Source organism: Myotis myotis, unplaced genomic scaffold (genome assembly GCF_014108235.1).
Source record: "Myotis myotis isolate mMyoMyo1 unplaced genomic scaffold, mMyoMyo1.p scaffold_m19_p_6, whole genome shotgun sequence".
NCBI lineage: Eukaryota > Metazoa > Chordata > Mammalia > Chiroptera > Vespertilionidae > Myotis > Myotis myotis.
Window position 1 is genome coordinate 40,187,115 of NW_023416368.1, and position 16,777 is coordinate 40,203,891.

Genomic DNA, 16,777 nt, shown 5'->3' on the forward strand with positions numbered 1-16,777 from the left:
TGTTTTAAATGATGGAGGAATTCTATAATCATCTGCAAGGACAAGGCAAAGCCATTCAGTTGCTCGTGAACTTCAGAATATGAACAAGATGGGGTGCAGTTTGGGAGAGCAGGAAGAGGACTTCGAATTCTGCTTGGAGGAAGTCAGTTTTAGTTCTAAACATTTAATTCATTAGGTCTTGGGGCTTTGGACAAGTTATGTAAGACTGTGGTCTTTTATTCACCTGTCAAATAACTGATTTGCTCTCCGTTGTTACTGAGAGGATTAGGAGAGATTATTAACAAAGAAACTAACTTTCTTGTCCATTTTATTTATTTATTTATTTATTTATTTATTTATTTATTTATTTATTTATTTATTTTTAAAGTTACAGAATCATACAAACATAAGGTCTCACAGTGATATTTCGAGGCTGAGTTTCTCCACTCTGGAATTACCTTGCCTGGATCCCTGTTCTAGGGTCACTTAGTTCCTGGGCCAGTTGGGAAAACTTAAGGCAACAGCAGCATCAAGAGTATTGTTCTATTGGCAATATTTATGATTAACTTTCTATTTTCCTTAAATGCCTTTCGCATGACCCCATTCCCTGGTGGTGGTGACTTCCTATGGCTTTATTTGGTGGATGGATACATAATGGCAGTTGCCCTGCTGCTGAGCACTTAGCTTTTCAAATGAGTCACAAGGATGAAGTGAAAATATCATCTCTACTCCCCCCCCATAATGAATTTAAGTAGCTCAACCTCTCTGAGGTTTTAAAAGTTTCCATTTTGCTTTTCACTTTAAATTCTAAGCCCACTGGGCAAATCTCTCTATTTCTTCCTAGTAAATTGTTGATTCACAGATGTGGCTTGTGAATAATATTTAACTAAATTTTTCATGTATTTCAGGAAGAGTAATGATCTTAGGCTCATGTAGAAAGTTTTTTTTTTTTAAAGTCAGTATTTCCCAAAGCTTCTGTCTAAAGTTAATTCAAACTTGGGTTACAGCTGACTCTGAATCAAAACATCCTACTTTATCTGTAACTAGTTTCCAATTGTCCCTTCTCTCCCAAGTTCTGTATATAAGAACCTCCTGCTGTTAACTAAGAATGGCTAAGCGCCTGTAGCCTGTTTCCTTTGGGCCCTAGATGATTTGCCCACCAGCCTGGCAGACGCAGGTTCAGAAAGCCTGGGCTCTGACTTAGAATTCTGCTCGCCCTGCTCAGAGGTATGAGGTCCTAGAACAGATTGCTAGGACTGCAGCCACATGCTGAAAACAGGGTTGAGGCCCAGAATGGCTTTCATCCTCCTGAACCAGAAGTTCCCCAGGGTTAGATAGGCTCTTGTGCCCAGTAAGGACTGGTCCTTGCTCTAGATAGTTTCTAAACTGTGCAGAGGCGGTGAGGCATTCATCTTTCCTTTGGAATTTCTTCTCTATACCCAGATAGCCATGGCAAAGGTGGAATGCCTGGGGTAACTCCCCTCCACCATTTAGGTAATTCTTGTTGTGGGGCAGTCAGCTGCATATTTGGTTATATTCCTAGAGTTTGCCTGGAATAGGATGTCCATTCAGGGAACGACAAATATATTTTTTCTTTGGGCCCGAGTCAATCTTTTAGGTTCCTGGAAGATAACACTTTTACTAAGAATTCCTCCTTCTCCCTTGGACTCTGCTCCAGAAGCTTGGAGCCCCTCGTCCACAGCATTCATCAGTTAGTCATACAATTAAATTGTTCTTGCATGAGCTGTTTCTCCCATTCAACTCTAAATTCTTCAGGCATAGTGATCATATATTATTTGTCATCGTTTTATTTGGATAGGTTTTATTATATTGTCAAATATACCTACAGATTGAATATTTTTAATAAACCAAACAGTTTGACTTTATTCCAACGTAGGAAAAAATGATGAGGAAACGATAATTTGTTATTCCTTCTTCAAGCATGTATTTCTCAATACTTCATTAGGCAAGGTAGCATTTTCTTGGGGGCAGGTATGGCTTGTGTTGTAAGACTCTCTTTAATGTTAATCTTTTAAATAATGTAAGCACATGACCTTCTTCTGGATCTTTCTAAATCGAGTAACTTACTCTTAAATTTGTGGTCTTGATAACAACAGACGAATGCGCAACTTTATATATGTATTTGATATTACAATCTTGATTTCCTTAGTCGTTTTAGTGAGCATTTAATGCATGAGAGTAATGATTGGGTACCAGTTACTGCTTTGCATGAATTATTTTATTGATTTTATGAGGTAGGTACAGTTTTAATGCTAATGTTATGGGTGAGGAAACTTTGAGAGATGAAATAATTAGATGGTAATATAGCTAATAAATGGTCTAGCTGGGTGTCATCCCAGCCCACTCTCTTTAACCAATGAGCTGTGTGGCTTTGCTTCCCTTAGCCACCATCCATTTATGCTTTTCTCATCGACACCCCCACCCCAATCTATGGGCCTCAAATGTCATTCGCCTGTTGCCCAGCAGAGGGAAGGTGTCAGAGAGCTGGCTGCACATGCAGTGCACCAGAGGTTATCATCACTGACGGCGTTGCTTCACTCAGCCAGGAGTTTGGGGTCATTTTGGGGACCGTGGGGGCCTCCTCTCAGCACAGGGGCCAGTGTCAATACACAGCGGAGAAACCACGCCTGAGGAGGGTTTTCTGTCTATTTAAGTGACCCTGTTCATGGTTCGGGGCCACTGGGCGATCCTTCTCATCAGTCAAATATTACATTTCCCTTTCTGAAACATCCTGTAGGCCTTTTGGATGCTTTCTCCTCCCCATGTTTTATGGGGTGATAAAGATTTCAAGCTCTTCAAAAACAAGCTGACAGGTACTATTTAGATGACTTTGTCGTTCTTAATTACATTTGTCACGCTAATTAGATTTTTAACAAAGAACTAATTACCAGTGCAGTTTCTCCCTACCTGCCAGTTGTCAGAGGACAAGGTAGACTCAGTGCTCAGACTTGGACAGTTTTGATCTATATAACAATATGCGGGAGGCCGGGCTGCATCCGATTGAACAGAGACCTTCCCTCCTGGTTCTACTATGGCATGGTTACCAACCAGTAAGGACTTTAGGGTGCCCACCCAGTGCCCACACTTTGATGAATACAGGGAATGAGTGAGAAGATCCACGTACAGAAATTCTGGGCCAACAATCTGGGGGCACATTTTTGCTTTTGTAAACTGAGTATGAAAAGATGACAGGAAATCAGAGCTGGTTGAACTCTGTTATAAGAGTGGTGGTGTTTGAAAGATGAAAGCTTGGAACATTTTTACTTTGGTGGATCTACAAAATGCTAAAGGGCCTAGCAGGATTGCAAAAAACAAATCTGGAATTTGGTTCTCAGTGCACTCACTGCAGGGCTTGAGTACTGGAGATAATTAATAGAAATGAATCTTAAACTTGGTGACAACAGTTTCCAAAGAGGCTGCTGACATGACGTGGTGCTGTGGAAGGCAAAGTTGACATGTAATAAAACTGAAGTTAATGCTACCTGCCAAAACATTGCAAAAACATGCTTATCCAGTAGAAATAATTACTAAAGTATGTACATAAAAATACCCACAATGGATTTTTACAGAGAATGGACACACACTAATCAATGGGAATTTCGTAAGTGCGCCTTTAAAGGTGCTGGTTAGATGTCAATGAAACTGTTGTGCCTGCTTCTCTTCCGTAAGTATTTAATTTGGGGATTTATCTACCTCTCAGTGTGTAACTTGATTTTATATTTGACATAAAAGAAGGTGGATCAACTTTTCTGTATTGCAACATTTCTTGTTAACATTTCCCACATGTACTTTCTGTTTAGCTAATTTATAATTACAGTTTTATTACTTTATTGCAATGTTTTATTCCTGATATAATGTGCTTCTATATTAAAGGGCGATATGGTGCATAAATGTTGTTAAGCATGTAAACTGATGGCATAACTTGCCCTTGACCTTGGATCTTGGTAGTTGCTAGAACACTGAGGAGACAGCTTATTTTGGGGCCTCTTGGGAATCTACCAAAGGCATTAATTTTAAAACTAGACTGGGGTAATTACCATTACAGTTATGTTAGAGGTTAACATTCGTGTTATTTCCTCTTGTTGCCTGGCTTTACAGAATGTTACGCCCCACTGCTTTTATTAAATCCAGGTAATAGAGGAAATAACAGTGTTATTAACCTCTAACACTGATGAAAAATTAGTCTTAAGTAAAACATGGTCTAAAATCAGAGCAATTGTGTTAGCCGTCTAGCTGGTTCCCGACGAAGCACAGTGAGGCTTTGTGCACTCATTGTGTCCATAGTTATTATTACAAAAGTAAAAACAAGTATAATGTGAAATAAATCTCTGGGGGGAGTGGGGGCTAGATTTTAATACATGCTGTATTTTCACTAATAAATGTTATAGGTTTGCATGACATTATATAAATAAGTACTGATTTTAAAAAGTACCACTTTTCTATGACTGGAAAAGGAATTAGTTTTGCTAACTTGACTACTTTAGCAGAAAAGCACTTCGAAATTTAAAATATATAATGGATCCCATGAGAAGTCCCCAGTGGGATGCTTCTAAACATAAGCATGTTTAAGTTGGGTATTACTGTGGAAAAATTCTCTTTTCCATGCTTGTTTGCATTTAAAACATTAGTTTTAAAGTGATTTTTGAGATTGAGGCAGAGAGATATCTTGCCTCCTTGGTTATACAACATATACCCATGGTTTTGTGGGATGTTTATTCTCCTTGGGACTACAAAGTAACTGTCTCAAATAAGTTTATTATTTTTAGACAAATGTAGAAATATAGACATAATAAATAAAGTTAAGGTAATAATTTATGATAGGAAAACATACTTTGCTGAAGAGTTTATCATGATCTAATGATTAGCTCTAACTCTAAATATAGTTTGTTTTGATTTGTAAATATTTTATTTAAATTTACTATTAAAGGAACTCATCTCCTCTGTCAAGTCAAGCATATATGGATCTAAGGAAATTTAAAAGTTTTTTTTCATTGTTTGATTTTAAAGTAAATCTCCCTGCCTAACTTTTATTAGTGAACTGCCACATTATTTGAAGATGGTTTTTTTCTTGGGGAATAAAACATAGTTTAATTGGAAGCATGTTGTTTTCTAATCTACTCAATGCATTTGCTACTATAATTTTAATAATGAAGTATTAAGAGATTTCTTTTTAATCTATAATTTTTAGCTTAAATATAGAATTAATATAATTGATTCGAAGAGTTATCATTGAGAAAGAATTTTTGTTTTATGTATTTACTCAAAGGATTATGTGGGAGGACATTAATAGAGTATTGAGAACTATTTTGTGAAACACACATTTGAACGTGTTTTGTCAATGTGTAAACATGAAATACTGTACAGTAGTATTATCCTCATAATTTAGCATAGAAAGTATTTATAAACATCGTAGGATTCATAGCATTTCTATAGAATATGAATACTTGTCTAATAGAAAATAGTAAAGAAAAGTAGGCATCGTGCTTCTTAATCATTAGGAAAACAGACACTCCAGTTGCATGAACGGTCTGAGGAAAGGCTCAACAACTCAGCTATCTTTTAAATTACCCACCACTTTGCCAAAACCGGTTTGGCTCAGTGGATAGAGCGTGGGCCTGCGGACTGAAGGGTCCCAGGTTCGATTCCGGTCAAGGGCATGTACCTGGGTTGCGGGCACATCCCCAGTAGGAGATGTGCAGGAGGCAGCTGACCGATGCTTCTCTCTCATCGATGTTTCTAACTCTCTATCTCTCTCCCTTCCTCTCTGTAAAAAATCAATAAAATATATTTAAAAAAAATAAATTACCCACCACTTCAGTGGTTAACTGAGTATTTCTAAGCCAATAAGCTCCTCTTCAACATTACTGATTGGGAGCTTAGTATCCAAAACATGCCTGCCATGAATGAGTCCATCTGCGACAAAAGGCACCGGCGGCCTGGCGCCCGCGCTGCGGCGTGTCCTCCCTCGTTCTGAGCGCATTAGTACACTGGTCCCTTCCACTGGGGGAAGCCTTTGTACGCTGAGCATGTGGCCGTTTCAACGCCCCAGCAGGGCATCCAGAGGCTGCGAAAAAGGAAAAATTATTTGGAACAATTTGCATTCGTTCAAGGGCAACGTTAAGCATTTTGCAGCTGGTTTACTGCTATTCTTGTGCTGTTTAAGCTGTCTTTCATGTCAGAAGGCCTTTCCTGCTTCCAGATCATCAGGAAGCATTCCACTGCGTGCTGTCTGCCCAGTTCCTCCCGGGCTCCAGGCTTTGATCATGGATACCATTTGCAATCCGGCTAAAAATAGAGGCTGCTGAGATCAGCCTGGGTCCTGACAGTGGGGACAGGCCCTTTCCTCTTTCCACTTCGTGCCCTGGTTTTGTAGTTTGGGAGGGAACACAAGCTCCCAGCACAGAGGAAGAGGGTTCAGGATCAGAGCATGCAGAGTTCTTCCTTGGAGGTGAAGAAAGTTTATTAAGGAGCTCAGTGTCAGGAAAGCAGCCCACCCTGCAGTAAGATGAAGTGTTAAGAGAGATCTTTCTTTCTTTCCTTCTTTCTTTCTTTCTTTCTTCTTTCTTTCTTTCTTTCTTTCTTTCTTTCTTTCTTTCTTTCTTTCTTTCTTTCTTCTTCTTCTCTCTCTCTCTCTCTCTCTCTCTCTCTCTCTCTCTCTCTCTCCCCCTCCCCTCCCTCCCTCCTTCCCTTCCTCCCTCCCTTCTCTCTATTTCTTTATTTTTGTGAATCCTCCTCTGAGGACTTTTCCCCATAAATTTTTAGACAGAGTGGGAGGGAGGGAGGGAGGGAGTGAGAGAGACAAACATTGATTGCCTCCTGCATGCTGCATGCCTCCTGACTGGGCAGGCAGACGGAACCTGCAACCCAGGTACCCTTGACAGGAAATCCAACTACTTAGAAACACCAGCCAGGATAGTGAATATGCTATTTTCTTTGGTTGTAGCACAAGCAACACTTGCCTCCCTTACATTTAACATTTGCTCCTTGTTGCATAGTTTTCTAGCTTCTACTCCCAAGAATGGCTTCTAAACTAGAGGAATATCTTTTTAGTGGGAAAAAACAAGGATGATGATTGCTGTTAACAAATCTAACATTAAAGAACAATAATATAACTAAAATTGTGATTCAATAATGGTCGTTATAAGGATAGATCCATAATAAAGATGATTCATATTTTTATAATATCATTTATTAATATTTTCTTAAGTGTGTCTACTTATTCAAAACAAAAGCATGAGGGCGTATTATATATGGCTTTTTGTCAATTTCTCAAAGAAATTCAATGAATGTAATTTTATTAATTTTATGATGTGGGGAAATGGTGCCTTTCATTGTTGTTTGCTTAAGCAACAAATCAAATATGCCATAGCCATGAGACTAGAGACTTATTGGCAATGAAACGTGATCTGGGTGGTAAAAGTACAACTTTGAATGCTAGAATGTCAATATGATACTCAGTGTGGAATACTTAGTATGAAATAAAATGTACTGGGGAGGGGTTTGGGGACTTGAATGAATTTCTCTGCCAGCAGGCAGGACCATGTATTTGTTAACTCTCCCACATAAAGCTCCATGCAAGCCAACTCCTCTAACCTAGAGTGGGCTCTGAGGGTGCCATCAAAAAGGCCAAGAAGATGTTAGTTTTAATGCCACATCCATTCTGGGCAGGTTTGGAGCCTGTGTGTATTTTGGAAGAATAAAGAGGAGTTAGTCAAAGGAAGAATTGTGGGGATAAATTTGGAGAGTGAGATTTAAGGCAGAGGAATCAATTTAGAGAAATTTCAGCATTGAAGAGATTTTGGGGTGCTCCTGAGGCTGAAAATGGTGCTTTCATTCTGGGTTGGAGCACTGGGTGATGGACAGTGTGTGTGTGTGTGTGTGTGTGTGTGTGCGCGGTGGGGATGGCATGGGCTGGCAGTGGAGGTGAGGCTGAAGTTTACAGAGCCAGTCAGGGGACAGATAAAAAATATTAATATTTTTTCAATCATAGTGTAATAATATGTTGGGTTTACTGTATTCATGTTTTTTAAAATTCATATTTCGTCTAACTTTCAAAATAAAGCAGGAAACTTTATAAGCTGTTCTTGTGTTTGTGCTTGAATATCATGAAGTGTGAGAGCTCCCATTACAGCATCCACTGTTCTGTAGTAGAATCAAACCAAGTTTTACGTTTCAAACAGCCTTGCCTATAACAAATGTCCCACCCATGTCTTTAGCATGACATGGTGATCTCTGCTGATCTCTCTCTCAAGAGGGAGCCCCAGTCAGGTTATTTTGAGCTTGGTGTTGGGATCACCACTATTTGGAGCATGTTGTCCTCCAGCACAGCAGCCCCGGGCATTTCATGTCTGTCTAAAAGTGGCAATGGAGTTCTGCAAACCAGGGAAAAGGGTCAGGATTTCACTGAAAAGATGGAATGTACAGTTGCACTAATGTCTGCAAAATGAACTTGCTCCTACGCTGTAGAGGACTGTGGGAGGAATCAGGGACATTTTTGCAATACCCCTTTATGGTACATTCCAGGAAATTTGCCCCCAAGCCTCCGAACGTTAGTTGGATCTCTTGCTCCCAGTCACAGGTGGTTTGGGAATTTATGTATTCATTTTACAGTTGTCATTGTTCAGGCAATAACATGGGGGCACTAACTTCGACTCTCCTTTATTGAGTGGGGTTGTTCTAAATTTGCTAGTTCTATGTCTCCTGTGATGAAAATTATTAAAAATGAGCACTAAGGGCCGACTTTAATATGAAATTACTTGTGTTGCTCAAATATATTTTTCATTGACCTGTCTAGCAAATAGCTTTTATGTAAATTTGAACCTGCCTTGAGCTTTCGGGGACATGTGTAATCGCACTGAGCGTTTGACATGTACCAGAGGTGGCCACTGAGTGGCGATTTTGCTGGTCAAAGGAGTCACGCTCAATACGGAGGAAGATGGGGAAGGGAAGGCTCGGCACTGCTGTGTGATGGAGGAAAAGTGGAACACGGTTTTGCGATTATGGTTCTATATTATTTGCATCTTCTCCCTTTTCCCATTTTATCCTCTAGTTTTGCTTTCTTCTTTCTCTTGTTCTCCTTTGCTTGAACTTGTCGGCTCTACTTTGGGCTGTGTGAGCATTAGAGGTGGTGACATTTTGAATTTATCGAAGGGCATCCATCTGACAATTGTCAGGGTATTTTTGTAGAAAGACAAGTAGAGAAAATGGGAGGGGCCATGACAAAGCATTTATCCTTCAAACTCCTTAGATTTCTTTCTTTTTTTCTTTTTTTTTTTTTTTTTTACGACATCCCCAGAACTCAAGAGAGAGCATCACGTCATTTCATCCACGAGTGAGGCAGAGAGTGACGGAGCTGCTGGGTGAGCCAGGACCAGAACAGGTGGGGCATCTGCCACCGGCATCCCTCGGAGCCTTCATGACAATACAGAGTGAGAGGCCTGCCTGTGCTCTTACGAAAAAGTGGGGGAAAGAGCTTACTGGTAAGTATTAAAACAATGTACAATATATATTTAACATATTTACTTTGACTTTTATGGAATAACTAGAGGCCCGGTGCATGAAATTCATGCACGGGGTGTGTGTGTGGGGGGGAGGGTTGTTGATATGTCCCTCAGCCCAGCCTGCACCTCTCCAATCTGGGACCCCTTGAGAGACGTCCGACTGCCCATTTAGGCCCGATCCTGGTGAGATCGGACATCCCTCTCACAATCCAGGACTGTTGGCTCCCAACCACTCAGCTGCTTGCCTGATCAGCCCCTAACCACTCGTCTGCGAACCTGATCAACACCTAACTGCTCCCTTGCCGGCCTGGTCCCCCCCCAACTGCCCTTCCCTGCAGGCCTGGTCCCCCCCAACTGCCCTTCCCTGCAGGCCTGGTCCCCCCCAACTGCCCTCCCTTGCAGACCTGGTCCCTCCCAACTGCCCTCCCCTGCTGGCCATCTTGTGTCCACATGGGGGTGGCCATCTTGGGTGTTGGAGTGATGGCCAATTTGCATATTACCTCTTTATGATAAAGGATTATCCTTTCTAAATACACTAGAACTATCAACTCAACATCTGTTATGGTGCAGCTGCTACATAATATCCCCTACCAAGGTAGAAAATACATGTATTGCTTATTTTAGAGGTCAAAAAATGCATGTATTAAATTTAATGGAATTTATAATGACTCATCTATAAAGAAAAATTTTTCCCCAAGAGGCCTATTATATAGAATGTCAGGAATTCATGATGTTTTATGCAGTACCTTTCTGGAAGAGAGAGAAAGATGTTACTCATCATTACTACAGCATCTCCATGTGCTAAAACAGGTTCAATTAAGGGGTTAAATCTGCAGAAAAAGACACAAAGGGACCCTGACAGTGGCTACGGTATAAGACCTACGGAGTATCACACTTACGGGCAGAGATGCCTGTTGCTACTAATATGAAAATCATATGATTAACTCTTTACTGTGACTCTGTGATCATCTCCAGATTATATTTTGACTTGCTACACACTTGCTAATTGAAAAAGAAAAACTTCAGGAGACAGGAGTATCTAGTGGTTTTGCCAGCTTCATTTCTTGGTATGTTAACGCAGTAAGAGCATAAGCTATGCACAGTCGCTTGTGAATTTTATTAGTCTGAGGATTTACTCTGCAGTTCAGACAACCTTTGACATTGGCATGATTGCTGCACCCAACATGATGAAGGAGACCCAGGATTCTGAAGGAGACCCAGGATTCTGAAGGAGACCCAGGATTCTGAAGGAGACGCAGGACTTTGATGACTGCCCCTGAGAAACTTCCCCCAGGGCTAAAGACACATTTGTGCAGCTTGGAAGGTATTGTCCCTTCCTCTGAGGAGACACGTCCTTGTACCAGGGAAGCAGTGAGCAAAGGATGGCTGGGCTCCCACCTTCTGTTTTCGTCTTTTTAAAAAAAATATATTTTATTGATTTTTTACAGAGAGGAAGGGAGAGGGATAGAGAGTTAGAAACACTGATCAGCTGCCTTCTACATGCCTCCTACTGGGGATGTGCCCGCAACCAAGGTACATGCCCTTGACTGGAATCGAACCTGGGACCATTCAGTCCGCAGGCCGATGCTCTATCCACTGAGCCAAACCAGTTAGGGCTCTGTTTTCCTCTTGATTGGGTCCCATGTTCAGTGAGAGCCTGTGCCACCGTGTCAGGGGCGCTGAGTACACCTGGCAGTAAGTGAGCTGGATAACAATCTACCTGGTTTGCTTATTTTTTATTAAAGCAAACTGTCTGTACCCTTCAGGTTTGTATCACACACACTGCAGTGAGACGTTAGGGGTGGTTATTTTCATTTTGGAAGTGTATTCACTTTGTAACGGGGCATATAGTTATTTTTTTAAAAAATAATTACTCCCATTATTCAACTTACAAATCACAGAATAAGGAGTCACTGTTTAAGGGGTACAGTTCCAGTTTCTTTTTGTTGTTGTTGTTAATCCTTTCCTGAGATATTTTTTCTATTGATTTTTAGAGAGAGTAAAAGGGAGGAAGAAGGGCAGGGGAGAGAGAGAAACATTGATGTGACAGAAACAAATCGTTTTTGATTGCCTCACAGAAACACCCTGACCAGGGCCGGGGAGCACACCCACAACCCAGGTATGTGCCCTTGACCGGGAATCCAGCCCATAACTGTTCAGTGTGCTGGGAGATGCTCTAACCACTGAGCACACTGGCCAGGGCTACAGTTCCAGTTTTGCAGGATGAAAAGGGTTCTGTGGATGGATGGTGGTGTCAGCAGAACAGCCACGTGAATGCACTAATGCCTCCTAACTGTGCACTTAAAAAAAGGTTAAGATGGTACATTTTATGTTATGCATATTTTGCTACTATTGAACAATTTTAATTTCACCTCTAACATGTGAAACGAATCATAAATTGCCTACTATGTGCCAGATGTTGAAGTAGTTACTTTGCATACATTATTCCTGATGAAAATTATTATTCTCTTCTGTTCACAGGAGTTAAAATAATTTCATGAGGTTATGTAATTAAGCAGCAGAAGTGCAATCTGAACCCAGGTCCCCGTAGTCTGTCTATTACCCTACACTTCTGCTACCTATGTGGAACCACCATACTTGTGTGCACATGCATGCACACATGGACACACACACACTTCTATATTTTTATCTTGATATATAATACATATTATTCCTTAGATTACATTAATTGTGTTAGTTACTATTAATTACTGTAAATACAAATGCTGAGTCTAACCACTTAATTAATATAGCCACGTTAATCCACATAATCGCCTTATGGTAAGTGGCATGGACCAATTCTCATTGCTAAACAGTCTTAGAGGAGGGGCTGCCCGAACACAGCCAGCTTCCTGGTTGCCTCAGGAAGCAGGGAATTAGACTGATTGCTCAGGCTGCAGGCCTTGTAATTACAACCTGGCATTTTAGAAATGGCAATTTAAAGTTTCAGCTCCAAAAAAGCTTAAGACCAAGTCTAGCATCTGACATTTCTCTCTCTCACAGTTTTAGGAAAAGAATAAATTCCTTAACATGTATCTAGTGGAAGTTGTACAAGATTTTTTTTTTTAATCTCTGAATGAACTTCATATGTGTTCACTGTGTTGCGAGCACAGCCTGCCTGGTGCGGACACAGACTGTGTCCCTGGTAAACAAGATGGCCACAGCCTTGCTCGAGCACGCGTTTCCGAAGCGATGGGCCAGAGGCCGGGTAATTGGCTGCCTCCCGGTTGTAAGTATAGGCATGCTAACTGTGGGCCTGAGGGGAACCTCCACTTTGGGTTGCAGTTTATTATTAGGTGAGGAAATTGCTGGACACCTCCAGCTGCCATTAATCAGCCACAGAGTCAGACTGGAGCCAGGAGAGAGGCCTGTGGGTGGATGGTGCCCAGCGCTGTGGAAACACAAGGAGACAGAGACAAATGTTTTCCAGCCCAGCAGCACTACACGCTGCCCTTTCACAGTCCTTAACATGCGTGTTCAAATTGATTTAGTCCATTCACCCCCTCAGCCTAACCATCTATTTTCCTTGAAGACTGACAGTTTTATGTGTTGCTACCATGTTATTATGTGTTGCTGTTCTGCCGGTAGCTATAGTATTTCAGAAACATTTACTTCCAGGCAGAAAGGATGAATGAGGAGGGGGGTGGAGAGAAAGAGGGGGCGGTGGCGACAGTTTTGTATGGGGCCAAAGCATGCCCATCGTGGCACCGACTTCCTGCCTCTCTTGTCTTTCTGTCTTTTCTGTGTCAGTGATTTCCGTGAGAAAGCCTTGAATAAAATTCCCCACTTGAGAAACACATCTGTCAGGTGATGTCAACGCCTGGCTTACTCCTCTTCCTGTTGGGTTGCAAGCACGGCATTCCTCATGGCCCCGGAATGCTGGCATGGTCCAGTGGCCAAAGCCAAACAGGTAGGGTCAAGCTGAAAAAAAATCCACGGGGCCTTCTGCTCTCGGCTCCGCTTTGGAAGAACCTAGAAGCAATTTGTTGTCTCTGCTGCTATGTAAATTCAGAAAAGGGCGATGGCGGAGATCAGAAAACAAGACAGCAAACAGTCTCCGGTCCGCTGCAGGGACATCCGTCCGTCCGTCCGTCAAGACATTCCAAGCGCCGTCGGTTGGAGACGGTTGCCTCAGGATAAGCAGGACTTCAGATCTGACCCTCACCCTCAACATTTTTGGAACTGGATGAAAGTGCCTTATCTGAACATGTAAGAATATTTCTGGCACCGCAGTCCAAAGACTAAAATTTAGTTAAAATAAATACTCAGAGAAGGAAAGGAAGCGGTGAGGTTAAAGGTTTGATCAGATAGGAGCCTCTCTGCTCGCCCCCTCGGCCCGGCCAGGGTTTGATTCTGTCCGGTTTTCATGTTCCGATCTAGGCAGCGGCCAACACAGAGACTCCCTTTCCACGCTTCCTGCTTTTGTGTCAGAGGGGAGAGGCTGCCGATCCCAATGATTTATGCCGACAAATACAAACAAACAAGCACAATGGAATTAAACCAGCCAGTTTGCAGTGTCTAACCAGATACGTGTGTTTTCCACTCTTCTTATGCACCAGCCTTCGTTACGGGTAGTATCTGATTCTATTCAAGCGTCATAATTATCACCCTGTCATAGAGAAAGGTTCTAAAATAGTAGCCTGGGAATAAATTTGCTGTTTTGGGGAAAAGACCTTGGGCGAGATAGATACATGCTTACACACACACACATACTTTTTTTTAAAAGAAAAGAAATTCGGTTATTCTAGCATAGATCACATTTAAGGACCAGGGTTTTAGTCACCTGGTGACTTCCCAGGTGGGTCCCCTCGGCGGCTGGAGGTCACAAGGAGGACTTCCCGCGTGGGTGTGAAGACGGGGTTCGTGGCCGTCCTCACCCCCTGAGCGTTTAGGTAACAATCCCTCGTTGTCCCTGCAGTTCTCAGGGTTTGCATGGCTGACTGTTCCTAAGCAGAGGTCACCTGGTGACCCCGAGTTCCTCTGAGGCAGGACAGCAGCAGCCCTCAGGGAAATGAAGCATGTAGTTACCTTAGCCAGACATTCCGTCTCCGCTTGGTGACTGAGTGACTGAGGAAGCCTGACATCCCCTGGCTGCTCTTCACCCTCATGCTCAGGGACTGCGGTGCTCGGAGCACTGGTTCAGCACCGCCTGGCCAGGGCGAGGGTGGCCAGGCAGTTGTCTGTACTGCTCTCTGCAAGAACTGAGCTTCCTTTGATGAGGTGCCATGCAAATACCACTTTATAACACACACCTTCTCACTATGGAGATCCAACAGGTCACAAAGTTACAGTAAGGAAGCTTTCCCCCTGACAATGAGCTTTACAAGTTTTTTAAAGTCTCTTTTTAAAGGGTATGAGAACATATGCACAGAAACTACTTAGTCCTTGAAAAAGCTGCCATCATTGTTTGGGAAGTGGGAGCTTTTAATGCGATTGGGAAGTGGGGAGATTGTTATGACCATTTGTTCAGAATCCCAAAGTGGGAGACATGTTGTAAAATATTTGGACTACGGTTACGGGACCCACAGAACAGACTGTTTAACATCAAGAATGTTCCAGGAGATTAAAACAAGTGATTGCCTCAGTAATAGCTGAAATACTTAATATTTTGGTTTCCTTTAGTTTTGTCTAATCTGTGTAAATCTTTTCCCTAACGAAGTAAAATAAAAATGAATCATTGAAAACATTTCTACTTAAATCTTTCAAGGAATTCTCTCGGGGGTTGGAGGAGAATCTAGATAAAGAACTCATGATAAAACTGGTCGTCTTAATCTGTCACTTTCTCCATCCTGCCAGAAAATTAGCAATCCAGTATGGCTTTCTGGTGCAGAATCTGAGCTTGAATGATCAGCAATGGATGGAAAACCCGTAATTAAAGACTTAGCAGCTTTCTTTATTGGCTTTATCTTTTAAATAAGCACACCTCTTCAACTGGAAACAACACCTCTCCATGGCTATTTTTATTTGAATAAAATTCAGTGTTTACAATTGTTTAAAAAACACAAGTTTTTGTATACATTAAGTCATGGGTGTTTGGTGTATGGCCGTGTTACATAGTATTCTGTTATATTTAAATGCATTAAAAATATTTGTGGGATGGCAGTGGCTATATGCTACCCAAGAAAAATTGTTTCATAGGAGCATATGGAGAGGAATTGAAAAAAATAAATTATTTTATTCCCGAGTATACTAGTAAATTATAGCACAAAATACTTATCTCTTATGTTCTTCCTAACATATAATATTTATTGAAAAGCTCAATCTTTTGCCTTATTTTCTGTTTTCCTGCAAGACACTAGTAGATACAGAACAGGAATGGCCATTTTTGACCAAAGGAATATGAGCCTGCTTTTTCTTTAGAGTCAATGAATTCAGAGAACTAATTGTTAAGGCCGATGTCCCCTACTTTGAGGTCCTGAGGAGGAAGTCTTTGTGTCATAGACCAGTAGGCTTGTCTTTCATATGTGGTCCTATAGTCTATAAACAAAAGAAAAATAAGATACAAAAACTACTTAGAAAAAATTTACATCACCTGGATAATTAATTCCTTTTAGTTGAATACTTTGGCTGAGTCATGCTCAAGCCCCTAGAGGAGGAATGTGATTTTGGGAGCATTTTAGTACAGACACCCATGATCAGTTACATCAGTGTTTTACACCACCCATCAGCACATTATAGGAATCGAGATAATTCTCCAGAATTCTAGAAAATGCATGTCAATCGGGATACGTAGACCTGATTTCTTTTTAAAGAAATCCTTAAATCCTACTATTCCACAGGCTACGAAATTGAAGGCTGTCTGGCCATCATGACTGCATCTCATCATTTTATTCGAATCATGGCTCATTCGACTCTATATCTCAGTTCATATTCCCATGAGAGCCTAGATGCTTGCCTTTCTATTCTGTTTATTTCTCCGTTGTCTTGCCTGGTTTCCTGATCCTCCCAGGAAGGAGAGGTGTAGCTCCTTCCCCAGCAGGGATGAAGGCCGCTGAGGCCCCACCTGTAGTCAGAAGAAAGGAGTCCTTTGGAACACTTTTTTGATGGGGGCTGGGGACTTAAATGCTGAACTTTTATGTCTGACCACATACAATACCAAAATATTTATCAATAATTTGAAATAATTTATCCACTCAAAATCACACTATTCAAGGATGAAAACTTGAGAGTTTAATGACAGAGCAGTTTATTATACATATATAATTTATATGTAATTACATATGCTGTTACATATCATTACATATAAAAGTATATACACATCATATATAAACATAAAT

The 16,777-nt window shown here is 41.3% G+C and overlaps 1 long non-coding RNA gene across 6 annotated transcripts; it reads left to right on the forward strand.

Moving 5' to 3' along the window:
- The first annotated feature begins 3,565 nt into the window (after positions 1–3,565).
- Positions 3,566–15,186, forward strand: LOC118659294. Of its 6 annotated transcripts, none has more exons than XR_004968489.1 (5): positions 3,566–3,664; positions 9,296–9,479; positions 10,644–12,729; positions 13,251–13,709; positions 13,881–15,186. It is a non-coding gene; the product is annotated as an uncharacterized LOC118659294 (long non-coding RNA). The 6 variants fall into 6 exon arrangements; XR_004968490.1 differs by having other exon boundaries at positions 13,251–13,410; positions 13,513–15,186; XR_004968486.1 differs by having other exon boundaries at positions 10,644–10,824; positions 11,579–12,729; positions 13,251–15,186.
- Positions 15,187–16,777: the final 1,591 nt, after the last annotated feature.